Source organism: Chiroxiphia lanceolata, chromosome 5 (genome assembly GCF_009829145.1).
Source record: "Chiroxiphia lanceolata isolate bChiLan1 chromosome 5, bChiLan1.pri, whole genome shotgun sequence".
NCBI classification, from domain to species: Eukaryota; Metazoa; Chordata; class Aves; order Passeriformes; family Pipridae; genus Chiroxiphia; species Chiroxiphia lanceolata.
In genome coordinates, this window is record NC_045641.1 from 52,325,969 (window position 1) to 52,353,925 (window position 27,957).

Genomic DNA, 27,957 nt, shown 5'->3' on the forward strand with positions numbered 1-27,957 from the left:
TGCATGTGTGCAGTAACACACTGGTGTCACACAAAAGAGTAAATGCTGCCACACAAACAAGGCAACCCAGAGAGGACACATTGCTCCCTACGACACCTCACAAATGCACCGCTGTTTTCAGCAAAGAGCAGATTCACGCACACAGGTGCTGTTCACCCTGCAGTACAGCACTTGATGCACACATGTACACATGCACGTCCTAGACACCAATGCCTGGTGTCCGCTGCCCACAGCAGGCACATGCAGAACACCAACACACAGATGCTCACCACAGGCCACACATTCCTGCACAGCCATGTGCACACATGGCACCATATTGTCCATGTTACCCCCTTTCAGCACCATCCCAGGCAGATGGACTCACTCAGGGATACATTGACAGACAGCTGTATGTTTGTGTCTTCCAGATCTCCCTGCATGCCAGCACAAAACTGGAATGTGAACGTGAGGCAAAACACATCCCTTTGAGATGAGCAACATGAATACCACACCAATGCACACATACAAACTTACATATGCATATCACTCAGGTCCTGTTTGCCATGCTTTTGCAACCCCTTTTCCTTTGTTTAGCCAGTCACGGTACTTCTTCCATGCCTCTGAAGCACAGGAGCAGATGGTTTGGAGGTTAGTTTAGGATGGTGGTTACTTTTTCCACTAGTGGCTCTCTTCAGCTGCTTTGGTCAGTGCTAAGTGTCTCAGAGATGAAGATCCTCCTTGCCTAACCATGCCCAACACCTCTGTGGTACTTCTCAGCCACTATTAGAATTTCTGACTCCAAATGCCTCTTTGAAATGCCTTCATGACCATACTTTAACCCAAGTAGCATTTCAGGCCATAGTGACTTTTCCAGGTTTGGCAGCATCTGTTAGGTTTGACCAAATGAGGCAACTCCATCTCCATTCTGCTCTGTACACATGCCTTGCTGAGACCCAAAAGAGTCTCTCTTGTCCCCTTTCAGCATGAATTATTCATCTCCTGTAATGCACAATGGAGGTTTGTGGGAAGCGGCAGGCAGGTACAATTGAGCACAGTGCCGAGGAACCGATGTTCCTAGCAAACTTGAATTGCCAGGGTGCACAGGTCAGGTTTGGCTGAGAGAGAGCAGAAATTTTTACTCCTTCAAAGCACTTCAGAAAAGTGAATGGTGGTGGCAGCAGTGGAGGCAGAGGGGAGGAGGGGGTGTTTTGGGGGGGTCGAGGTGGTAGTGGAGGCTTCCCCACATGTTTCTTCTGGCTCCTTTCATGCTGCTGCATGAACATGCATGTGGTGCATGCATGGGAAGGTGGGAGTGCTCTGGGGGAAGGTGGGAAGTAGGTGGCTTTTGGTTGTGGAGAGTTGGCATGCCTGAGCAACGGTGGGGAAGGTGTAGTCGCATGCTGAGGGTGTTTGGTGAAGGACTATGGAAGCAGGGTGCTGGGGCACACAATATGTGTGAGGGCAGGGAGCCCCTGGAAGAGGCTATTGCAGTGTATGCTCCACTGACCTACACTGAGGTGTATTCGTATGTGCTCAAAGCCCATGCCTGTCCAATAACACAGGACAAGAGCTTTTGGGACTCCTTCCATATTTCCTCCATGTGGCTGGGGCTAGACCCAACTGCAACAACCCCTGCATTGCCTGTGTCCAAGCCATGCCTTCGTGTCTGTGAGCTCTTCCTTTTGTATCTGTGCCACCACTGCTCCAGTGATCCCAGGACAGCTATGGATCCCTGCACCACATACCTGCTGTTGCATGCACACCCAGCTGCTCTTCCCCCCGGAAACCCCATGCTTTCCCATGCCTCTCCAATTTCCCAGGGGCACACAGGTACACTTGCTTGTCCTGATGTTGAACCCTGGTTGTTGTCCGTCACCGCTAGCAGCATCGTGCTGTGACACTACCGAGCTTGTTAAACAAGCCTGGCAGAGTGTTCGCTGTGCTGTCCCTGGTGCCAGGCCGATCTCCCCTCATTCCCTTGCTCTTTCTTACCGATGTTGTGTATCTCCTTGTCTTTCCTCAGGCCTGGGGGAAGCTGGCACCTTCCCGACCAAATCTCTGCTTCCCATACAGGTCTATGTGCATCTTCACTATGCTTAGGTTTTGCAGTCACATCCCCTGATGTCCCTATCAGCCAACTTCAGAGCACTCGGGACAGGTGGGACTGCGCACTCTTCTTTGCATGCAAATTATGCACACCTAACACCAGGATGGAGGGTAGGAGAAGGAATGAGTGTGGATGCTCTTCTGGGATTTCTGCTTCAGAGACTTCGCTTCCATGAGCTGCAACATGTGTCAGTGGACAGATACATAGGAGACTGTAGAATGGGCAGAATTAGAGAAAGTGCAAAAAAGGGAAAATCTCAGAGATGGAGGCAGTTAAAACAGAGTTGGTGTGGCAGCGGTGCGTGTGTGCATATGCACCCGTGCAGTTGCACAGAATACAGCTGTCTCCAAAGTTAGTTCCAGCTTCCTAATTTTCAAGAACATCTTGTCTTTGATTTTTTTTGGGTGAATGATGCTGACTCTCTGTGCTTCATGTGTAGTTTGTGTTCATCTGCCTGTGTTGGATGTTGATGAGTATTTGTGTTTTCCATGTGACAGAATATGTCTGGTGTTTGCTGGGGCTAGTGTTTAAGATCCAGAAGGATGCTATGCCACTGTGTGGGCTGAGTTTAGGTAGGTAACAGTATCTGGTACGATCAGTTTGTATGCTGCAGGCAATTCATAAGTAGACTATATTTCTGTGATATGCAGCCAGTGGTGCTTGCTTATGTTCCTGAGTATGTGAGGATGTTTTATGTGCTCTCATTTTCTTATAAATGCGTGTGTTGTGATTTGCTGGTGCACTAATATAGATGTGTGTGTATGTGACACTTTATGTTCATGGTCTTTGTTATGAGAGTGGGCTTATTAAATGTTGTGTGTTTGTGCAGTGACAGTCACGTATAAGGAGTCAGGAGTTTGTGTGGTAGATATGTTTGGGTATTCAGCGTGTATTTGTGCAGGGATCGCTATTTGCTGTGCCATGTAAAAATGTTTTTGCTGTGTACTCATACGAGTGGTGGAACAGGCTGGGTGGAGCTGATGTGGTTGTGTGATGGTTGTCTGAAATATCACATATGCATCTTAATAGAGATGTGCAACCTTGTAGGTGCAGGATAAATGTGAAGAAGGGAAGTACCTCATCCTTTAGAGAGGCTCTGAATTTTTAGAGGTTGTACACAAGGTGGTGCATGGCAGTGTGTAAAGACCAGTGAGTGTGAATGTGTGTGCATGTGTGCGTGTGTGTGTACAGTGTGTATGTTCTGAGTGTGAACAGCATCCTTGCAGGGGGGCGTGTCTGGGTGATGTGAGCAGGGCTGGGAGGTGGCGTGTCTGTGTGCGTGCAGCCGTGTGTGTAGGCACACTTCACCTTCTCCCAGTGCGGCTCCGTCAGCAGCACCTTACCCTGCGTTGGGTCAGGTGCTCTCTCCTTTTTGTGTGCAGTGGGACAACCAGGCTCTTAGGATACCGGCCAATCTCTTCCCATCCTTTAAGGCTCCTTCCATCTGGCTGTCTGTCTGCTCTGCTGCCTGTGTCCAGTTGTCTGTTCCCCTAATCACCGATACGCCCTGACTAGCTCACACCCCACACTGCTTGTGGACTCAGCAGCTGTGCATCTCTCTGTCCCTCCCACACGCACACACATTCACACACACACACCCCCCCTGGATCTTCATCTGTGGCATATTCAGTTGCCATTGGAAACCTAAGAAAGAAGTGAATCTACCCTCCAAGTCTTAAGCTGGTGGTTTTTCTCCTTTTTTTTTTTTTTTCCCTCCCCTTTCCTCCTCTCCTCACAGAAGGCAAAGTCGTTCGCAATGAATCCATGGCAGCTTCGATCGAGCGGTGAGCTGGAGCACCTACTCACAGGCCACTCCTTGATGTGACTGAACAGAGACCTTGCCCAGCACTCGCCGAGGAGAGCAGAGCCCCGGATTTACCTCCCGCGCACCCAGGCACCCCCAGTGCAGGCACCGTGAGGTAAGCCAACCTCGGCACCTCTGCCTGCTCCTCTCTTCATCCCTCCCTCTCTCCCTCTTGTTGCTTGTTCCCCAGAGGTGTGAGGGAGGGGAAGGGCAGGGGTTTCTGCTATGCTGTGAACAAAATCTAGGTTTTCATCAGCACCCTCCCCACAATGGAGAACTGCTCCCTCCCCCCTGAGCCCCTTTTTTTGCGGCCCTGCAGGCATGTGCAGGGAGGGGTTGTTTGCAGAGCAGCCGAGGGAAGCGCTGCAGGTCCCCTGCACACAGTCCTGAGTGCATTCCGCCCCTTTCCCATCCCTCCCTTGGCACACACCTGTCTGCTCTTCTTCATTCGTCATTTTCCTCCACCTCCCCTGTTTCTCGGGAGAAGGGGCAGCCGGGCTGACTCTGCTGCAGCCTGGCCAGCAGCATGGCTGGGCTCTGCAGCCCTGGCCTGGGTCCCCTCAGGGATGCAGCTTGCAGCAGAGCAGGAGTGGGCATCATGCTACTGGGAGTGGGGCATGCAGGGGAGAATTCCCCCTCCCTCCTCATCTATGGATATTTTGGGTATTCCAGTTCCCCACGGAAGATACTGGCCTCCATTTCCTAGCGAGGTACCTCCTCTGAATACACAGCCCAGCCTGGCATAGCTTTTGGGGTGATGAGCACGCTCTTTGTCACTGCTTATCTGCTGTCCCCTGGTGCTTCTTCCCAGCTGGAAGGGATGTTTTCCTACTGGAGACAGTGCGTTTCATAAGCTGGGAACGCCGTGTGCCCTGCACAGGCAGTAAAGGGGCCCTGTGCTGAGCCTGACCCATTTTGGGGCGCAAAGCTCTTGGGAGCACCTGAAAGGGCCTCCTGCTGCCCGGGGCTGCCCTCAGTGCCCCTTTCCTCAGCTCCTCTGCAGGGAAGGCAGGAAGATCAGCTGCACTATTTCCATGCCATGTCTCCATGCTGCTGGAGCTGCTGCGGTGTGGGAATGGGAGGGGAGTGGGAGCAGCTGTTTCTCCCATTGCCTGGGCAGGCCCAGACGTGCTGCCAGTCCTCGAGGAGCACGAACGTGCCTGGAGATGCCTTTCCCCAGAATAGATCCTAAAGAAACGAGCTGCTGACAAGGCAGCGGGCAACCTCAGAGGAATGGATTTTAGAGGGGAGGTTTGGGAGTTTGCAACCAGCCAGGCTGTGCTTTCAGGTTCTGGATAGAGTCTAGAAGAAACCAGGATTTTCTGAGTCAGATTTTGGGGGCTATTGTGTTTCTCTGAGGGGAACAAACTGGCAGGGTCTGTGTTGCTGTGCAGCCCTGGCAGTGGTGCTGGTGTGGTGTCCCGTGAAGGAGGTGATGTGTTGCTCTCCTCCTACCCAGGCCCCACCTGGTGATGCTGGCAAGGAAGGTGTCTTCCAGGGCATGTTCCAGTGCATCTCCCTGCTGCCACCACAGGACCCTGCTGTCAGTTCTCCACATCTACAGTTCCTCAATCCCCCTGTCCAACCACCACAATCCCTACCCTTCCACATGAACTTCTGCCTTTTAACTTCTCTTTGGTGGCACTAAGGTGTTTTTCTTCTTCTTTCGGGGTACCCCAAGCCGTACTTTTCGCTCTTTCAGCATCCCTTCCTCACTTTTCATCCTTTGTGACTCCCATGCTGGGCAGGACCAGCTTTGGTCAGTCTCGGGAAGGGCTGACTTTCCCCAGCGGGATCATTTCTGGATGCTGCTGCCAGCTGACAATACTGTGAAGTGATCTTTTCCCCTGTGGTTCACACCCTATGGTGTGTGCGCGTGCGTGTGTCTTGCAGGTGATGGAGTGACTGTAGCATTGTTGATGTGTCACTCTTCCTCTTGGCTGGAGCTTGACAGGGAGTGTGCCCAGGCAGTCACACTCAGTTTTGTTGTTGGGGAGTTTGCAGAAAGCAAGCTCTTCCCATATGGAGCCTCCAAAGTCATTTGGCATTGGTTAAGTTCCTCAGCCCTCTCAGGACATGGCTTTGGCACTGACACAGGGTGGACATGACAATAAACCCAGCTCTAGGGAGCTTGGTACTGGGTCAAAACTGCTGCAGCTACATGGTAGAAAATGCTGATCCAGTATGAATTCACTCTGCTGTTTCAGATTTGTTTAGAAAACAATGTTGGCTTAACTCTGTACTGGCAAGGTTTATGTTGTGTTGGGTATTATCTGTCTGCACAACTCTAGCTTGACACTGGCTCTAGTGTTGTTTGTGTGCCACATCTGGCACACACTCTGGATCGTGTGTGCTTTGGCTAATCTGACAGATGTAATTGCACACTGCAGCCAGTCTGGTTCAGTCCCTCCTGTTGGGCAAGCCAGTTTGAAAGAGGGTTACATTACAGTCTGGGAGCAAGCCATGTCCCACACCAGGCAGCTGCTTTCCCCTCTCAGGAGTAACAACAGCTCTGGTCTCCCAGGTGCCTTGAGAAGTGATGCATGGGGATGCAAAAACCCACCTCTCTGTTACTCCGTCTCTCCTAGTACCACCCCAAGTCCAAGGAGATCCTAGAGAGACAAATGTGTCCTCTGGCTGGTGGCCACATCTCTGGCTGGCTCCTCCCAAGGGTTTTTGAGCTGTGTTTCCACCTCTGCTCTGGAGAACCTGGACGAGAGGAGGGCACCGGCTTGGAGGAGGGCAGGCATTGCGCTAAAGAGGAAGGAGAGGAAAGCATTGTCCAAGCAGGAGGATGTTGTTCTCCAGCCTTGACCGCTCCACAACCCCATGGCCAGTGCCTGGGAGAGGCATTATCATTCTTCATAGGATCATATAGGCAGAAAATGGGGCTGCACCACGAGTGGAAGCTGAGACAGCCCTATTTGAAGCAGGTGCTCATTAGGACAGAGTATGAGTTCAAACCCTTCTCTGCTGCAGGGACTTTTTCCAGATCTGTCGCTCAGGTGCTTGTCTTGCTGAGGGAGGTAATTTTGTTTGTGCTGAGGGGCTAAAGGGCAGAAAGGTTCCCCTAATGCTTGTGTGTGGATGTGTGCAAGTTTCTGGTGATTAGGAGGAGAATTTGTTGATTTGGTATAGCAATCTAAAATGTTTTACTTTAAAGCCCAGAAAAATGAACTTTCAGGGGTTAAAGTCAAGAGGTCACACTGTGTACCAAACCTTGTTGCTAAGGATTCGTGACTCCTAATTGTAGTGAACTCTCTCACTCGTCACCATACTGTGTACTGTGCCTCAGTTTCCCCTGCCTTTACATGGGACAGACTGTAGGCCCAAACACTGGGGGAGAAGAGAGGGATGGGAAGGAGGGATGTGAAGGCATGCCCAGTGCTTCAGGCTGCACAGAGGGATGCTGTGGGGAAAGGGAGGTTCAGCCTGTGGACTCTGCTGACATGGCTGAGTGCTGTCGTTCGCAGTGGGCTGGATGCCGGAGGAGAATCCATAATGACCAGGGGGCCGTGTGCCAGGGCCAAGGCAGTGATTCACTCAAGCCTCTGTTTGTTTGGGAAGAGAAAGGGAGTTTGTGGCTTGTCACTTCAGAAACAGAGTAGAGATTCAGTGGTGAAGGACAGGCTTCTTGGCTGGGCCTCCCCAAGCAGCCACGCCGCGTGTCTGTCTGTGTGTGTGTGTGTCAGGGGACCAAGGGGACCCTGGTACAGGCCATGACTGGCAACTGGCCATCCCTGGCACTCGTCACTTCACCTCCTCCTTGTACCCTCTGCACAGCCACCACTGATTGGCCAAGGCCCTGAGATACACACACGACACACCAGTGCCTGTGAGGAGAGGGAGATGATATAAAGCCTTGCTAGAAGAGAGCTGGATGGGATTTGAGCTACCTCCCTGCCTAGTTTATCCTGCATGCGGTAGCACAGCATCTGTGCAAGTGTCCATGTTGCTTCATCCCGGCCCAAACAGGCACCTTCAGTAGGGCTGCATCTGGTGTGTGGGGCCGGGTCACAGGCTGGAGAGTGGTGTTGGGCTAACTCAGGGGATGAAGAAGACCTCTTTCTTCCCCGAGTTCCTCCTCTGTCTCAACCCTGCTGTGCCTCTTCCGATGCAAGTCCTGCTTTGCTTCTTGGAGGTACAGACCTGCAGGCAACGGAGGAAGGTGTCAAAGAGAGAAAGGGAATTGCGAGACACATAGAGGTATGGAGAGGATGAAGTCTCTGAGAAAGAGGGAAGACCTGAGGAAAAATAGGGCAGAAGCATCAAAGGAAAAGAGGGATGCTGAGGGAGGCAGAAAGAGGCAGTGCATGTCCATGCAGTGATAATGTGGTGTGGAAGTCTTTATATTGATATTACAGACTAGAGTTTGACCTGACCATGTTTGTACTGGTCAGGGATGTAATCTGAAAAGCTGTGGCAGGAGGACCAGCTCTTCACAGTGAACTGCTCATCTTCCATCCACCTTTTTAATCCAGGGAATAGCCAGCCAGAGATTGTCCTGCTTTGAGGTGCTTTCTCCTGTGCATGTTCCTCTGCTCCCGATATGGAGGAGGGCACATGGCTGAGAAACCCGTCCCCATGTCCTCTGTCCTCCTGGGCCTTGCCCAATGGAGCCAGAGGAAGTGAGTGTGCTGCCCAGCATGGCTGAGAATTGCCTTGTTCTGTATTGAAGGGATGTTGATGAGGTCTTAGAGGAAGTCACAGACCTGCTTCTAAATGGCTCCCCAGAAAAACTTATGGCCACATTACCTCACACAGACAATGGCTACAGGCAATGAATACAACAAGCTACACGAGGCAGTGTTTTTTCTATAACTGCCCCATCAACGTGTCCTGTAAGAACTGAACAGCAGCAATTTAGATGAGGGATTTGTGGACATTTCTCTTCCTCTTTTATTAAATACTTGAGTACATATCTGTCAGAAAAGGTAGGTATGCCAGGTCTGTCACGGGGTGGGTAGATTTCATACAGATGTTCTCAGAGTCACTTTTGATAGGGGTGTGGTGGTTTCCAGAAGCTGGAATGCCAGTGTTGGCTTGCAGATGGGTTGACAGGTGAACATGTACCCACAGCAGGTTGTGTGTTCACTGTGATGTGTTCACTGAGACATAAAACAGTGGGTGCTTCTCACTCATCTTGAGCTTCCCCACTGACCCCCTGTTGTAGGACCAATGGTCTGTGTGGCTTGAAGTTAGTGGCATATCAGGCCCATCAGGCTGTGCCCTGATCTTAACTCTGATGCCTTTTACAGCCAGCCAGCATGGTGAAAGCTATCAAGAACCAGTTCGGCACAAAGAGAAAAACACTCATATAATGGGGCTACTTATTTGAGTTGCCCAGCATTTCCCATTACATTTCATGTCTTGTGGCTGAGTCAGTTGAAAGGCAATCACCAGATATAACAGCCCAGCATTGTTCTGCTCACCTTCTGATTTACTTCTTTTCATCCTCGCTGGGTTTCATCTCCTCCCAGGTTCATGCATCCCCCAGCACCGGGGTCACTTTCTTTTTATTGCACCTTAGGCTGTATATAATCAAGCTAGCACTGTTCCTGCCCTGAATCTTCTGGGGTCAAGATGGAAATCACTATTCAGCAAGAGACCCAAACAAATGAGCAAAACTAGCCTGGTTGGTCAGAACAGGGTGGAAGTTATCCAAGAAAACTCGCATTGATCAATTCCAGTCACCTCCTGTGTTTAAAGTGACTCAGTATCTCCATTTTTAGGACGTTGCTGGGAAGCTGAATTCTCTTATGATTTCTCTTGTATCAGCTGTCCCTACCAAGGGTGTTTGTGAGATTCTTTTCCTATATCTGCTTATATGAGGATCTGTTGGAAAACATGCTGGTAGAATAATGGGAGCTGGGACAAAGCCAGTCATAAAAACACCCAGAACTCACTGAAAAAAAAACAAACCACAAAACCTCCCCCTCCTTTCACTGAACAATAAGTTATCAAGTCCAGATGGTTAAATCCGAGATTTTGGAAGGAGATTAAGTGATTGAGCTGCTAACAAAAATATGCAATCTCTTGTGAAAAAAAAAAAGCTACTGATTCGGGGAATTGGAGAACACCAAATGTTGTACCTATATTTAAAAAAAGGCTTCAGTGATGATCCGGGGAATTAAAGATCAGTAAGCTTTGCATCTGTATCTGGTAAACTGGTAGGAATGATAATTAAAAAGCAATGCTTGAAGACATCTGGAAGATTGTGGTCTGATAGGGCCTATCCAGCACAGGTTCAGCAGCAGAAAACTGCATCGTGTTAATCTCCTACAACTTTTTGAATGTGCCAATAAGGCAGTGGATAAAGGAGAACCAATTGATATAAGATATTTAGACTTCCAAAAGGCTTTTGAAAGATCCTGCACAAGAGCTACTAAAGAAGCTAAGTAGTCAGTGAGAAACAAAATATTGACATAGATCAAAAACTGAGTAGGAGACTGAAAGAATGAGGGGATTAAACAGTCAAGTTTCACCATGGCAAAAGGCTAATGCGGCCTTCAGGTTCTCTTCTAAATCCCTTGTGATTTACCTTATTGTTTAATGACTGGGAAAGGTGGGAGGAGAGAAATGCTGTATGAAAATCAGCAGATGAGACAAAGTTATTAAGTTGGCTGTGGACAGAAAGGGCTGTGTGAAATGCCTGGGAAAGAGAATTAAGTTAAATGAACGCACTGTGCTCTGGTGAATGAAACTGAGCAATGAACTGTATGTTCAAAGTAATGTGTGTTGCAGGGCAGACTCAAAACTCTTTACATACCCAAAAGGTCCTGAAACAAGGGTATCAGCCAAATGAAAGTGAGGGTGAAAGTGAGGGAGCTCTTCATAGCTCTGCCCCATGCTGTAATGCCCTTGAGCAGGCAAATTAGCTGTTTGGAGGCAAAGACAGTGGGTAGAGAGTGCTCTGGAAGAACTGTGAGGCTCTTGATACAGCTGCAGTGCTGCCTCATTTGGAATTGAATGCTGGACTTGGATTAGACTGTTTCTAAAGGGATACTGGAAAACTGAAGGGCCTCTGAGGTGAGACAGAAAGCCTGTGAACACCCCCAGGTGAAGACATGGAGGAGACAGGTTGTCAGTGTCAGACATTGGACTGGAAGTGGATGTTGGGAGAAAATAAAATTATGAGACATATGAGGATATCTGTCCTTCCTTTCCTCTTCACATAGGAGTGAAGGAACACACAGTGAAATTAAAATGCATGGGATTCTGGTTCACAGGGTTGCGCTGCAGAGCTCTAAGGCATGAGAATTTGCCAGGTCCAACAATTTGGAAAGGTTCATATGGGATTGTGTGTTTTCTGGAGAACAAGAATACACCAATGAGCTTCAACTAATGACGAGGCCATTTTGGAGTCTGAACCTTCAGGTTCACTCTTCAGAGCCTATATTGACCTGTAAATCATAGCAGCAAATGAGAAAAGTAAGATAGGAGCACATTGTCCCTCATTTGTCTGTTTTGATGTTTTTCCATCTTCTTCCCCAAAAAATCTGGTGAGGTGTTTCCTGAGAGCCAGCATGGACATTTCTCTGACCTGGAATGGTTTTCCCCCAGTGTTCACCTTACCTGCTGGGACATGAGCAGTGATATTCTGTTCATGTCTTAGCTCTTTGTAACATTACATATGTTCAAGTCAAGGTCAGGGAAGAATGGGCTCAGAATCTCTTCTAACATAACGTGGCATTATTATGTTGACTTTGAACTCGATTTTGGCAAAAACCAACCCCCACGCCCTCCCACAGAAAAGGTGCAAACCTACCTAAACTTTTGAAATTGCATGAGATCAGAAACCTAATCTGCAAAGTTCCCAGACATTCCTGGGAGATTGCCCATGCTTCCATCTTCCACCTGAGTTATGGATGTGGGAATCAGGACCAGGATAACAGGGTATCACAGACTTTCCAATTGCCAGGCCAAGCTGGAGCCCAGAATTAAAAATCCGCTGGGGCTTACAGAAGAAGAGAAATCCCTGAGCCTACAGAAGCTCTGAAACCTTATCTGATTATTTCCTTCTTTCTTCAGTGTAAGAACCTAAATATACAAACACCTGCTTCTCTGTCCAACATTTTCCCTACCCAGGATCATGATCCCAGCTTTTGGGTTTTTTTACTGAGTTCATGACATACATTGCTGAAGTCTTCAACAGCTTGGCTAACTGAGCCTGTTTGATTTCTGGCTATTTTGTGTAGCTACACATGTGTAGCTACACACTATTTGCATGTGTAGCTACACATGAATCCCAGACTCTCTGTAAGGATGTCTGCTTCCTGGACAGCCCATACAAGGTGTGAGCAGAGTGACTTCTTGCACTTGGAAATGTTTTTAAGCCAGAAAAACAAACACTGAGGATTGTCTTCGCCTGTTGCTCTTTGCTGGATCTCTGAGCTCTCTTGTTTTCTTAGAGCTGTGATTCATTTTGGTGGGTAGCTTGGAGCTACACCAGCTGCAGCTGATGTGGATAGAGTGGGAGCAGTCAGGCTTGTGTCCCAGTGCCGAGAGACCTGGGGTCAATATAGCACCTTTCCACGTGGTTCAAAGTTGCTGTGAGGCCAGAGGGAACTTTGGCAGCGCTTCAAAGCTGACATCACCACAGCCCCTGCAAACCTCTGGGGTGGAAGCAACACCTTCAACACCTCTCCTGGAATCCAGGAGCTGGGGACTGTCGGGGCTGAGAGACACTGACATCACCCATGCTGTGTGCCAGCAACCCTGAGGCTTTGGAGATGACTTGATCATCACTACTCTATTGTAGCACCTGAAAAGACCTTTGGGATTGAAAGATGATTGCATCTCTCTGCTCTATAACAGCAGCCAATGAACCTCCGGGGTCAAAGAATAAATACACCATCTCTGGAGTATAATAGCATTTAGAAACCTCACTCACTGACTCACAGCTGTCTGACCCCCTCCACCACCACCTTGTCTCGGCACCCAGCCACCTTCTCCGCTGAGGTGTAGAGGGATAATCCCTGTGCTTTTACAGTTACCTGCCTGTGTGCAGCACTGAGATGAGACCACACTATCTTCTCACTTATTATGGTACTGAGGAACACTGGTGGTGTGATGCATGTGCCAGCCATTTGCTCCATGAACGCAGCAAGGAAGGAACCACTGCAATAAACCATTTCCTCTCTTAATACAGCATCTGTGAAACTCTGGTACTGCTTTGCTGTGGCAAATTATCTGCTCTCACCTGTTACACAGTGGGGGCTCTTCTGAGACTGCTGGGGGTGCTTCAAAAGACAGCTCAGCACCTGGAAAGGGCTGTGTTGTACCAGCAACTGGAGTGCACTGATGGGAAGGGGGATACTTTGATGACCAGCTATCCTGGCATTTAGAAAGCATGAATTAATTTCTCAGACACCCTAGAGAGGTGGAGTTCTGTCATGTTATGAACCTGACTTGTAGATTCTGGGGAAAATCCTAAAAGCTTTTGGTAATAGAGGTTTTAGTGAGTTTAATGCCGATGGAATTAAAAGTCTCTAGGCACTCGTTGTGAATGGATTTACATCGGGGAGATTAGAAAAGGGAAAACATTATTGGTGTCCAGGAAACTCAGGAGAGCAGCTGTCAGCTGGTTTAGATGGAAAGTTCCCCAGTGGCAGGCGTCCTGGCAGCCAGGCAGCACACACGCACACCCTGTGGGGTCGGCTGGCATGCTCACAGGCTGGGGACACGTCCCAGGGTCCACTGTGGGTCACGTCACATGAACATTCACAATAAGCTGTTTGCTCTAACCAGTTTTACAGACACATTGGACATAAGTTAACGTGGGAATGGTCTTACACAAAGACTCCTATGCCTCACCCAAGTGCTACCGGCCTGACTCAGCAGAGTCATTACTGTTCGGCCCTGCTGAGGAGCATGGGGAAGAAAGACCTGCCCTCCTCCTTACCTACAGAGACATCACATTGGAAGGACTGCAAAGCAATTTCTTCCTTCATGGATAGGCCTTTTACAGTCCCCTTTCTTCCCACCAGAAATGCACCTGGTGTGTAACTACGAAGGGCAGTTAAAGTGAATACGGGTCAAGATCCTTAAGGATTAATTTTGTACGTTTTTTTAAATTCATAGTTAATTTCGGCAAACTCGTAAAATCCACCATTTTCAATTTGTCTGTGAGACTTGGGGAGGCATCTCTAAATTGACCAAGTTCTGCTTCTTTTTCCCAAGCCTCAGTGTTTGTCACTGCTGGAGAAAGCATCCTGGGGCCAGATGGCCCTTGCCCGTGCTCTTAGATAAGAAAGGCATGGTCCTGTAGGGTTTGGCCTTTCTTGGACTACCCAGCTGAGACTGGGTTGCTGAGGCTGTGTACTTTGCTGAGGGATCGGGTAGGCAAAAGAAGAAAAGACACCAAGAGACCTACAGGGAGAGTGAGAAGGGTTATGGCCTTAAGCAGATGAGCTGGTTATGCTTGTCTTGGGAATGCTCCAAGAGATGATTTGTCTACTGTTCTCCTTATTATTTCTCTCCAAAATCCTCATCACTTGTTGGTGCATATTTTCGAGAGCAAAGATCAGGGTTCATTCACCCTGGCCTTCTCCGTAAGTGCTACGTCATCAAGCTGATGACTTAATTCAAATCCTGTTTTGAAGATCTCTATCTCCTCTGCTGCCCAGGAGAGCTCGCTGGGAGATCAGGCTTTGTTAAAGCAGGGAGATCCCTGCCTCAGGGATGATGGACAGAAAGAAGAGCACGGTGCCTTGCCAGGACAGGATCTGACTTTTATCAACTAAGTACCCACAAGCAAGCCAAGGGCAGATTTACCCTTGCTTTGTACGATGAAGGTAATGCCCTGTCCACAACATATGACAGGGAGCTGGCATTCATGCTATCCTTTTTCTTTCTGCACAGATGGATCACTGCCTGTTGACTCTGGGGGGTGGGCTGGGTGGGCAGGAAAAGCTGCTGAGGTGGTTGACAGTGCCCTCAAAACAAGGTATCAGGTATTGAGCACCAGGGGCAGGGCAGACACAATGTTTCTGGTGTCCCTCCCAGTGAGTGGGTAGATGCCACCAGGAGGTCCACAAAGAGGGAGGAGGAGATGGTAGAAATAAAAGAGCTAGGAAAAAGGGTGAGCAGTCTCTGTGCCTCCCTAGGGGGCCCCTCTTGTGCTGGCAAGATGTGATGGGAGTGCAGGGTGTCAGGGAAGGAAGTAGGAAGGGGAGATGCTCCACTGGCAGGCTGGCACCCCTCGAAGTGGTGGGGAGCCAGCGGGCATTGTAGCAGTCAGCCCTTGTCCCTGGGCTCCCATTCATCAGCTGAGAGATGCAGCTTGGAGGGTAGGGGGGCTTTAAGTAAAGCACAGAAGCAAAAATACTAATATGGCAATTGGGGCTATGGCAATGTGCAGTGAGTGATCAGCAGTAGTGTTCATGCAGGAACTGGAGCTACTCCTGGAGGTGTGGGCCTAATCTGTGGTGGGGAGGGGAGTAAATCTATTGCTTTGACCCCTTATCCCAGGAAGGTGCCTGACCTGGCACTGCTAGGGATATACTTGTCCTCAAATGTGCAGCATGTGAGATGCTGGGTGTGCAGGGGCCTGCCTGTGGAGGGTACACAGCAAGGCTGGGGCACTCTTCTGCATCAGCACTGACACAGCCAGAGCATGTCAGCAAAGAGAGCCCCTCCACTTTGCAACTGGCTCTGCAAAAATGTTTTTGTCCTTTCTGCATCCTGGCTGAAAGAGCTTCTATCCCACCATCACCTTTCTTGAGGCATCTCTGTTTCTGTCAATCTATCCACCAATGCAAAGAAAACATTGGTGCAGGTATCCACCCCGTGCCAGACAGCTGTGCTGGCTGCTGTAATAAGCTCATTCAGGCAGGATGTATTCACCCCCTCTAAACAGTAGTCATTGTCTATTCCCAGGCAGAACTGTGCTTCTGGAGGACATCTAGCACAACTAACTCATAATGACAACCAGCAGCAACTTCAGGCTGCTTTCACAGAGCTGTTTGTGGAATCACCTCCACCCTTTAGCACAAGATGTACACTTGCAATAAGCCCTGCCACTACATAAGAGAGAGGCTTCTGTTTTTGGCGAGTTGTGTGTCCCTGGCAAATGCTAGTCCATGACTAATGTGTTCATTGCTGACAGGTCAACGTGAGATGGGAGAAAGGGGATCTTCAGCTCAGTGGGATTGCTGAGAGCGCAGGGGCTTTGCAGCAGTAAGGATGTGATGAAGTTGTCAGCTACAAAAGACTGTGGTCTTTAGGCCTTGACCTAGATGAGGACAGGCTCATAAACACAGGATGGGGCACACTCACAGCTTTCTTGGAGATGGGAAAAGTTATTTGAAGGCAGCCCCTAGGATTTTCAGGACCTCCAATTGCTTTCTGGGGATGAGGAAATCTGACATGTTCCTGTTGGGACTGACTAGCAAAGATTCCAAGTCCTCTCATTTGCATGATTAGCAGTGTTTATGCTCACTATTTTTTCAGGAACTGTCTTGTGTGTGAAACTGTACCCTTGCCACAGAACACTGGGCTGAAGAGAGTATAGCGGAGGGTGGAGGCTGAGTGCACCTGTGATTTATGGGAAGATTACCACATTGCCTGCAAATCCACGTGGATGTCAGCATGGTTTATATTATCTGCACCACCGTGGCACATTACATTCTCACAACGTGTGGAGGGTGAGAAGGGGCAGACTTTTCATAGGGAGCTGCCTCTGGGCATTGCTATTTTGTACTTCATCCTTGGAGCTGGTGAGCCTGGTAGTGTTGCAGGGTGACATGTATGAGGAAACCCGAGACCAAGCTGGAGGATCTATGTGGCTGTATATGATATAGCCAACAAAGTGAGCTGCTTGCTGTTGCTTTGATGTGATCATATGACAGTTTGATGCTTTATTCAAAGCACTGGTTACAACTTCCTTACCCTTCTTTCCCAAGCACTTCGAGGTCAACCAATGTATTAATAAATTAGAGGGATTAAAATAAACAGTGCTTTGAAAATCATTAGGCATCCCAAATGCACGGAAACAAACAGCAGTTGGAGCAGAAATACAAAATGCAAATAGGCTAAGAACTGGGCCATAAAATATTGTATCCTAGCCCTGGGGCAGCTCTAGAAAGGAAAAGTGTGTTTTTTCCCTTATCCCTTTGGGTTGGGACAGATGAAATAGTGCCAGGGTACTGTGAATGAAGTATGACCTCTGCCCATGTTCCTGCAGTGGTACAGAGCCTGCCCCACCAGTGTCTTTACTGGCTGCAGAACAGAGATGTGGGGAGATGAGGCCACAAGCACCAGCTATGAGGCTGGAGCTAAGGCAAGATCTGAAGGCTACAGACCGGGGACCATCTGGGTGAGCAGCTGTCCTAGGCAGCTCCTTCTGCTGCTCTTGGTCCTGACCCTCACCCTCCAGGCACTGCATGCCCAAGTCTCTCCTCCTCTCAGCTCATTGCCTTTCTCACTCCAAGTCTAGCTCCTCTTTCCTTCTCTGAAGACCCAGGGACTGACACAGCCAATTTACACAGCATCCAGTTCATTTTCCCTTGGTGGTACCAAAGCAGGTCCCCAGCACTGATGGCCACATCAGAGGGAGTTCTGGCTGCTGCCAGGGCAATGAGAGACCACGTTACTCAATGACCTTTCCTCATTCTGCATCCTGGCTGAAATGATGCCTTTATTATTGCCAACTGCCTTTTTCTTGTCAATCTGTGCCAGCTCACAGACACACTGTTACAGCACTGTCCCAATGAGGAAATACAGTCCCCAAGAACATCACAAAGGGTGTGAGTGGATGAGAGTGTGGCTGATGATCTGATTGTGATGTTTTGGGTGGTGTTTATATGGGGATTACTTGAAAAAGGAAATTTTTGAAAAATGCATCAGAGCAACATACATGTCTTTGATGTGTTTAAAAACTGGTGTGGTCTTGCTTAAGAAGTGGAAGTAATGAGGGCAATCAGTCTCAGCTCAGTAAGATGATTTTTAGGCCAGAGAAATGCTAAGGAACCACAACTGGCTGCTGTTCCCAGCCCAGCAGAGACCAGGGAGATCCATTTTTCCAGGCCTGGAAAGTTGGAGGTCCTGTGTTGGTGAATGAGATGTTCGCCGCCTTTAAGACTGAGCATCCTATCCATACTTGGAGATGACTGTATTTGTGAGGAGGAGGAGGGGTTCAGCTGCGAGAAGTCTGCCTGATTCAGGAATTGTCTGGACCATCTTGAGTTTCTCTTGCGTGACAGACTTCACAAGCATCACTGGCCAGGGAGAAAGCAGTCAGACAATGAGAGAAAGCTGGCCTAAGAAAAGGCAGAGCCTGTCTGATAATTGAATACTTCTCCCTGCCTGGCCAGCACGCTGTGAGTGGAAGGCATCGTGAGGCCATGCCTGCCACTGCCAAGGGACTTTTCCACTCCACGCAGCCACTGGGATTTCTAATCCAGGCTGTATAGGACAATGCTGTCATGTTAGTAATGGTATAACTCTCTTAGCAGTCTACCGGTGTGACAGAGTCACAAAGAGAACAGTGTAGGCTGAATATGCACTCATGCTTGCTAAGCCTGTAATCCCAGCTTTGATTTTCTCTCCCTCTTTTCTTTTTTTTTTTTTTTCTAAATAATCAGTTCAAACTTAATAATAGTGATTCACTAGTTGCCTGTTTATCTATCCTTGGCATGGTGTTCAATTTGCATTGCACAGGGCAGAAGATGGGGGGCGAGGGGAGAAGGAAGAACTGGGAGAGGAAAGGGGAAGCTGTGTAGTGTTCCTGTTTCCTCTCTACATGGAAACTAAGGCTGGTATCTTTCTGTGAATCTGAAAGTCTTGGCTGTTATTTCCCCCATGGTCAGAAGAGGCTGGTGATCACCTCTGTTCTCCCAGTCAATTTGTATATTTTGTGGCTTTCTTAGTAAAGATTCAGCAGCTGTTAGCAGCTGATGGGAAGTGTTTGGTGGTCTGTGGGATGGAAGGAGGCAGGGCTCATGAGTGCCCTGGACTTGTCTGGACTATGCTGTGGTTGTTACTCTTGGATGAGGCAAGGGTCAGTGATGGAGCTAAGCTCTTCTAAGGCTGTGTCTTGCAATTGCATCTGAGACTGTGTCTGTACCTCCTTGAGGCTGGTCCCTTTTCTCTGCAGATCCTAGCAGACTCCAGGTGTTCCTCAGCCCAGACACATGCAAGACCTGCAGTGGGGCTGATTCCAGCACCATAATGTGTTTCTACATCCAACCCCCTTTTGCCTCTTGTCTACCCAGGAATCTGACCACCTCTTCTCAGAAACCACTTGGGCTGGGCAGCAAGATTCACAATCAGGCAGTAGTAAGTAAAAACAAGGAATCATTGGGTATGCATGTGAAGACTGTCGCTAAAGAGCTGCTGTTAAGAACTGCCTTGCACTGTTCTTGCTCTGGGCAGTCACTGGCCTCAGTCACACTTCAGTCAGTTTTTCCCCAGGTGCTTCTTCCAGGGTGAGCCTCCTTCCTCCTTGTCACCAGTCGTAGACACAGCCCTGCTGAACTGCTCTGGGCTGCAGGTGGCTGTGCTTTTGTCTGGGTGACACTGAACATGGGAGACATGGAGCAGGCCATCTGGAATAAGCAGTTAAATGTGAGCTGGAGCATAGGAGGACAGTAAACAGGAGAGGGCAGAAAGGTTAGAAAAAATAAAGGCCTGGACAGCTGTGGAGACGTACTAGAGTATTACTGAAAGGTGAGTTCAGATAGCCTTCTGCTTCACCTTGGTTAAATATTGTGTACCCATGGTTCACCGTGGCAGGACTGATGCTGACTCCCAAAGAGCTGTGTCCACGTGACCCATGTGTGTTGCTGAGACTGCCTGGCATAGAGAAGACAGCTCCATCTGAAGCTAAGGGGAGCTGTGGGGCACTTTGGCAGCTTGTGGGGTGGTGAGTGATGGCAGGGAACATGCTGTCGTGCAGGATCAGTGAAGCACTGCTCATCTCTCAAGCTGTCTGCTTCTCTTGCTCTTTGTGAGTCTCTTCTCACTTCTTTTCATGTGCTCATATCACCTCTCTTTTCTTTTGCTCACTTTCTCACTCTGTGTGGTGCATGGCCCAGTGAATATAATCCATAGATAACCCTCTATTCTCTCTTTTCTCTTCCTCACCATCTTTCTCACTCATCCTTTCTTCCTGTCTCTCACTAACGCTCTGTTGCTCTCTCTGCCAATTTATTCTTCTCTTTCCTCCCACACTCTGTCCCCGTTTAATCAATCTTAGCACAGTTCTGTTTTTCACCAGAGCTGCTGTTTCATGCTTACTTCCACGGAGGGAAGGCAGGCAGGTGTGGAGTTAGGGTACCAGGTAGGAAGCAGGAGAGCTGAGCTGAGACTTTCTTTGGTGACCATGGCTGTCACATCACCCATTCTGTGGCTTGGCTCCTTTCCTTTGACATGGGAACACTACAGCTGTGAGTTAACGTGCAATGCTTAGAAGTTGTATGGCCAAGCTCTGTGAAGCTCCTGGAAGTGGACTCGAGCTCTTTGGGTGCCCAAGCAGTGCTTGTTTGTCTTTGGTGCCCAGCTAAGCCCTTGTGCCTAGAGTGACACATTGGAGGCATATTCTCAGCCCTGCCCACTGTCCTATTCACAAAGTCTGCCCCATCTAGTCTTTCATAAAAAATAACCCCATGGAATACAATTGACAAGACTCAGAAACGGAGTTTTGATCTGCGGTGATCCCGAGCTTTATCCTCGCAAACCCCTGGAGACTTCGGGCATTTCCTGTTCCTGTTGGTGCTACCTTTGTAAACAAATCACGTGGAGTCTCTGCTTCTCCCCGTCCACCTTTATCTTCTTTTCCTTCTTTCTGCCGTGCCGCTGGTCCACCTTTGCATACCGGAGCCTGCAGTGCCTGCTGGCTGTTGAGGGCTCGCCCGGAGCTGCCAGATGCTTGCACCTTCTTAGCTCTCACGGGTAGGAGTTGCTATGGGAGACAGCGAGAAAGAAAAAGTGCCTTCCCCAGCAGCCCTAGGAGCCAGAAGTCTTCTATTGAGTGGAGAACACCCCCCTCTTGTGCTCCTTCCTCCCCTCAGCCCCCCTTTAGAGAGCACTCTGCAGAAAGCCGCCTTTGAAGCCCCTTAATTAGTGTCCCGTGTGTCCTGAACGGAGCCCTTCATTACCACCAGCAAGAGGCACAGACTGGCATGTGTTTCAGGTTTGGGCTCAGTGCCAGAATTTTGTTCCAGTCCCCTCCCTCCAAACCTCTTCAGCTTCCCCCCTCCTCGGCACACATGCTTGCACACACACATTCACTTTCTCTCACAGAAAAACACACGCACGCACATACACACAAGGGATCCTGCCAAAAAAAAGAGAGACATCCCCTTTCCATCATTCCAGGTTTGAGAGAAAAAACCCAAACGACAAAAGGTCGCTCTGCTCCCTGCTTCCCCTCCCCCCCCCCCGGTTTGCTCTTGGCTCCGCTGACCCTTCAGCATATGCAACTGCAGGTTGGGGGTCATTATCAGTCCCAGAGTATCTCTCGCAGCCTGTGGATGTGCTCAGAGGGTGCTAATTAGTGAGAGAAGGGCTGATTAGGTTAGAAATTAAGTGTTTATTTCCTCGTCTGCTTTTTTTTTTTTTGTATGGGTGTAAAAATAGTGAGGCCAGATGGAGTCTCAGGAATGATGGGAAAAAAGGCAGCCAGGAGTCAAAGGGGGTGAATCTGTATCCTGTCTCACCTCTCCTACACCCCCTGGATGGACAGGCACTCTGCAAATTCACAGCATCCCTGTGGCACAGTGGCAGCCACCACACATACCCTGTGACTGTCCTTGTTGGCATTGAGCTGGACATTACCTCTCTGCACAATGTTCTGTAGAAGTTTTCATGCCTACAGAGCCTCCCAGCTCCAGCGCCTCATCTTTTCCAGCTCAATCTTAGTGCCTTTGTTTCCACCCAACCCCCTTTTTTTTTTTTATCTCAGTGCCACTATCAGCAGCAACCAATGGGTTACTGGCATCATCAGCCTCTCAGACACACCCCTTGTCTTGTCTCAGCAGTGTCTCCCCCCATGTCGCTGTCCTCAGAGAGACATCTTGCCCTGCCAGACTGAGAGAGGCAGACTGAGAGGAAATTCCATCTGTCTCTGCCATGGACTTTGCCCCTCCATTGCAGAAGTTGCATCACAGAAGCCAATTAGGAGTCTGATTTCCAGGAATACCAAACTCTGTGCCTGAGCAAACTCTGACATTAGACCATTCTCCCCTGCATCCTTGGTATTTCAGCCTGTTATGGGCTGTGGGATAAGGAAGACCAGATCATGGCATGGCTGAATAGCAACTTTGCCTTGCTACGAGGCTATTTGTGCTTCCAGCTCTCCAGGGAGTAGCTTCGAGGCTGTGAGGGGCAGTTGAAAAATTGTCTCCTTCCTTGTACTTGACCTAAAGAAGATCTCTGGGGCCAATATTTTGGATTCACTGGACATGGAGACTTTCGCCAAAGGCCAGTTTTTAGGCTGATGATACTGAGGTTCCAGCAGGCTGGAGGAGGGGGAGGGAAAGAGGCTCTACAGCTGGCTTCCTGGGGTGGAAATTGTGCTGGCAGACTCAAGATGAGTCCACACAGTTGGAGGTTGGTGTCTGCAGCAGGCCAGTTTATGTGACCTGAGGGCTCACTCTGATGTTGGGAATGAAGGCCATCTCTCCCAGCTATGGATATGACTGCTGAGAAAGGGCTGAGTTTATTTTGTTGATCAGCTGAAGGGGGGTGGAGGTGGTGTGTAAGAACCAGTCACTACGATGTGCTGGAAGAGAATTTGCAGGGAGGATTATTTACTCGGTAACCAATAGGGGGATTGTGATCCCTTAGAATCATAGCTGGTTGGGATGTGTCGATCCGATGGCAGGGGAGATTCTCTTGCTGACACAAGCTGGTGAGCCCCGTGACTCTCGGTTGCACTTCAGACCCCAACTAGAAAGTATCTGGTGCACAGGAGCTTTGTACCTATGAAATAAGAAGTCCAGCTTCTTTTGAGAGTGGGAGAGCAGCTAGGGGACCCCCAGCTCCAGAGGTGTACTTGTGGTGGGAAGAGAGGACATGTGTACATGCTGGTGTTCCTCAGGCTGTGTGATGTCAATATGACTGCATGTGTGACTGTTTGGCTGTTGCATGAGAGGAGGCTGTATTTGTCTGGGTACAATTCAGGCCTCATTCCCTTTTCATCATGATGGTGCTTTTTTACCATGTGGCTCCTGCAAACAGCCAAACAAACAAACAAACACACACATGGGAATCCAAACTCCCTATTACCACCACATTGCAGATGCAGCCTGCTTTGGCCTGTATTTCTCCTGTTGCCACAGCAACGGTAAGCCAGAGAGTAAATCAGAATATCCTTTCTGGTGCTCAACACCCCCATATGGCAAAATAAATGACAGTGTGGAAAGCCTGGTCTGTCTCCCCTAACTCTCCTTCCCAACTCGAGTTCAGCACAGACCCTCCAGAGACCTGTCATATGCCTGTCAGAGCCCAGAGGAGATCACAAGCCTCCTCCATACGGCATGAGGGAACACTGTCTCTGCTGTGACCAGCAATCCCCCTTATTCCCTCCTCCAGTTGCCGTGTCTCTCATTGAGAATGTTTAGGTCTGAATCAGTGTTCACTGTTCATGGTCTCAGCTCAGCTGGCTTTTAACAAGATGAGTCCCGTCAGCTCCACTAGAGACCAAACAGTATCCAAACCAGGCTTAGCAACCTGCTTCTTGCTTCAGCAAACTCTGCTTACAGCTGGGAGAAACAGAGCCTTTCGAGAGGAGCAAAGCAATCAAAGCACATTTAGGACCAGGACTCCTGTCCAGCTGAGCTCAGAAATATGCTCGCTGGGACAGCTGCCAAAAGGCTCCACCAGCCACGTTTTGTGTTGGCCTTGGGCACTTCTGAAGTCAGTGATGTGCTTAAGAGAGAGATCTATCTGTCCAGAGAGAAGAGTCCTTGGGAGGAGAGGAGGGACACTGTTCCTAAGAACTGGTGTGGGGCAGTCCCCTAGAAGTAGAGAAGAAGCCAGACCTGCAATTTCTACAGTAGCTCTTTCTACGTGCCTCCTAGTTTGGATATTTCAAGGTGCTACTAAAACCCTGGAGGATGACCTGCATCCCCTTTTATGCCAGCAGGTGATTAGAGCGAATCCGTCACTTCTGCCTCCCCCAGCTTTGGCTGTGACTACCTTCATTGGGAATTTCACTCTGTTCTTTGGCTCAGTTTCTCCTGAGAATCTGATTTATGGCTCCCCAGTGATTGCTAATGTGTAAATACAGTGTGCTTCGGCATGGCAATGTGAATGCCCTAGTGCATTGAAGCTGTTAACCCTTCAGCAGCTGAAGATCCTCCCCACACCTCCCTGTTGAGAGAGCTGCCTTGTTAAACAGAGTGAGGGTCCGTGGGAGCCCAACCTGGCTCTCGGCATGCTTACAGACAGGTGCAGATGGCTGACCCAGAGCTCCTCAGGCTTCTGTGGTGGGAAAGGGATGAGGCAGGACCAGCCCAAGGAAAAAGCAGAAAGGGCCATTTCATGATTAAATGCTGGAGCACAGCAGCAGTGTAAAAATATACATATATCACAAGCCTTAATTAACACAGGCGAAGGGAAAAGGAGAAAAAAAGCCACTTTTTAAAGGTTTCACAGAGACTATAAACTGGCAGCAGAGAAAAAAAATGTAATACATGCAAATTAATGGCATAAATTTAGGGTTACTTAACTTCACAAATGTTAACAAGCTCATAAAAAAAAAAGTTATTCTTTCTCAGTTTCCTGTCACTGTTTGTTTAATTTTCTCTCTCGCTCTCTTTTTTCCCTCTGTTGAGAAGATTATGTTTTCAGTATATTCCTCCTAAATTAATTCTGGTTCTCTCTCTTCCTGCTCCCTCCCTCCCTCCCCTCCTTCATCTCTTTCTCTGTACCTACCTCTGTCTGTTTGCCTTCCTTTTCTGCCTATCTATCATATTCTTAGTGTCCCCATCATCATAGTACCTACTCTTGGATACAGTACTTTCTCCTTTCTCTCCCTTTTTCCTTGCCTGGCTCTCCCCTGCTTCCAGCCCACCCTTTGCCCTAGCTCTCAGGCTGCTCCCTTCTTCTCCTGGGGTTTTTTTTTCCACATTTTTTTTTGCCTCAATTTTTTTTTTCACCTCAATTTTTTTTTTTCCTGTAGCAGTCTGTATAACTCCAGCCCGGTAATTTCCAAACATGCATTTTTCCCTGCCACTGGCAGACAAAGAAGGCAAGGAGCAAATTAAGTGGTCTCCGGCTTAACTGCTCGTTTATCAACCGTTTGAATGGCTGTTTGTTGCTGCAGACTGTATAGCTGGAGGCAGTGGTAAGGGTGTGTGGGCAGGCTGCGTTGGTACGCCGCAGCCCCACTTTGAAACAGCTGTCACAGTTCCCCCTACACCGTCCCCTTTATTCAAGGCTCTACCTCTGTACAATGGTGTATAATAAAGGGCACGGTAGCTCCTTGCTGAGCCTGGGAAGTCATGAGCCCCTGAGGTCACGGTGTCTCTGCTTCCCGCGTGTTTCTTGCTTTGCTTACAGATAAAACTAAGTTTAGAAAACTCAGGCAATTGCCAGTTTAGCTCTGCCAAAACTCATTTCTCCGGAAAGAGGACATATGCCTTTTGTTCTGCTTCTTTTAAAGGCACCAAGGACACCCCAAGTTGCATTACTTGTGACGTAACTCGTCCTGTCCATGATGCTACAGCGTTCTGTTCTTAGGCTCTTGTTCTCATTGCTTAAAGGGAGGATGGTTAAAAAAAATATCTCATTTTGACTTATGGACCAGACTGAGTCATAGGAAGACATCATTAAAAAAGAGAGGGGGTGGATATCATCGTTTTTGGCCACAAGCCATCCTTGGAGCTTTCAAAGTCGCCTGTAAATATTACTGCCAGCTCTGTTTCAGTATCAGAGACAGCAGTCCTGGCCAATAGCTTTTCTCCTCAGTGGCCCAATTCAGTATTTCAGAATACTGGAGAAAAGAGGGGGAAGTTAGTGTTTTATTCAACATAGCAACCTCAGGAAATGGGAGGTGAAATTACAAGTTGGAGTCCCCAGGCAGCAGTGAAAATATGAAAATCCAAACAAGCAAAGGGAAAGAAAGGAAAAGTCTGAATTTCTCAAAGCAAGAGAAAGGATGTTGGTGAGTGGGTAACAGAGAGGTTAGGAAGAGGAAGCACAGAGGGAGAATCTGTTATGTTTGGAAGATGTTGGAACCATCAACACAGATGTTGCAGAAGAAAGCAATTGAGAAGCTGAATGGGACTTGCATGGGTTTACAGTTGGGTGCATGCTTAAGTATGTTGCTAAATGGAGACCTGAATGAGTGAGAACAAGAAATAATCATGCGGGAGTCCCCATGCAGTATCAGTCTGTCCAGATTGACATCACAGGCTTTCCCACTGATATAAATCGTTGCTTTTCCTGGGTAGGAAATGAGTCAGGGTGACTCTGAAGCTCAGGGTTTGGCCTATGCAGATTAAGAGGAGTAGTAAGGAATAAATAAAATATGGCATATGCAAGGGTGACTAAGGACTGGAAGAGAAACAAAGAACAGTGTGGGGGAAGGAATAGGGCCACAGTGAGGAACAAGGAAGGGCTGCCAGATGAATTCCTTCCTGAGGCTACCTGGAGAGAGATTTAGGGGGATGTGGCATCATTCTCTGGCCATGAAGTGCATATTACCTGGGTTAGTGGGTAAGATGTTTATGTGCCCCTATTAGCTGAGTGATACTCCTCTTTTTTTTGGTCTTTTCTGCTTGGAAACAGTCTGGAGCAAAGTTTTTTTCTCACTGAACATATTTGCAGCACCTATGAAACCAGAGGCCCAATAGCAAATTCAACCTCTATGTACTCTGCTTTTGGCAGCATTGAAAGAGTCACAGCAGAGAATAGGTGGGGAAAAAAGATGGAAACCTGGACTGAGCAAGAACAAAGGAAAGGGTGGAGTGTTTTTTAAATTAAGCTGTCCCCTATTTTTGATTACATCATAGCTAGAATTAGCTTTGGCCTACATAATTAAAATTGAGGATGTCAAGGTACCAGCAGGAACAATTATTTTGTTGGGTTACGTGCATGTATCATCTATTCGCTGCACAGCTGCTGTAGGAAATGCAACACCATGAGTAGACATATATAATTGTAGAGAGGGGGGGATGAATAAACGTGTTTCAAAGAACAAGGAGAATTCTAAATGTCAGCAAAGGGGTACGTGACTCACTCATTGGGAAAATACTATTATTGGATACATAAGTAGGACTGTACAAAGCACTCAGAGGAGGGATGCTACTAGAAAAAAGGAGAATTAATAAATGAGGGTAACATTTGGGTAAGTGACAGTGAATGAATGAGGAGATGTGCTGTAAGTGCCATGAGCCAACACAGGGCCTTGAAGGGAAAGCAGACGGAGAGTGTGGGGTGAGGATGGCGAAGGATGAAAAGAGAGAGATCATGGATGCTGAGGAGGTGCATTACTGGAGACTGCTGAAATACAATGGAACGGGTGAGCGTTAGTTAAAAAACTACTTGGCTTTTGGCAGAATAATGGTGACAGAGAGTGTCTGTTCTACTGAGTCAGGATTAAAGAAATAAATGAGGTGGAACTCCATGGGAGGAGAGGAAATGGCTGTGCTGAGGAGGCAGGAGGAAGCCCGGGATCCAGCTGGAGGTCTGCAGAGGTGGGTTAGGCTGCAATGGATGAGTGGTGTGGAGGAATCCTGCCCTGTTTCTCAAAAGGAAAAGGCAGTGTCTAACTGTAACAGACAGTGTTGTATAGGTTACAGACATGGTTGAAATGAGCAGTCAGGATGAAGGCATTTTGCATGATTTCAAGGCAGGCATTGAGAATAATTAACTAATGCTCCTGGTGCAGTTGACAACGAAGTTGCAGACTTATTGAGTCCAGAACATGTTGAACTCGAAACTTTTCAGTTGCCTAATCCAGGACACCATCCCAGCAGATCCATCTCACATGGCTCTGGCTGGTCATCCTCACAGGCTGAAACTCTGTCTGCTAGCATATCTGCCCAAGTAGAGGCCAAGGAGTCCAGCCACTTCTGTGAATGGATCAGTCCAGTTTACATCTGGAACCAGGGGATCT

At 48.5% G+C, this 27,957-nt stretch overlaps 1 long non-coding RNA gene across 1 annotated transcript in view; it reads left to right on the top strand.

Moving 5' to 3' along the window:
• The window catches only part of LOC116786733, a 49,591-nt gene that overhangs the window by 12,633 nt on the left and 9,001 nt on the right, over nt 1–27,957 (top strand). Inside the window, exon 2 of the long non-coding RNA XR_004357056.1 lies at nt 3,825–4,005. This is a non-coding gene — a long non-coding RNA (uncharacterized LOC116786733). The remainder of the gene's footprint in view (nt 1–3,824; nt 4,006–27,957) is intronic.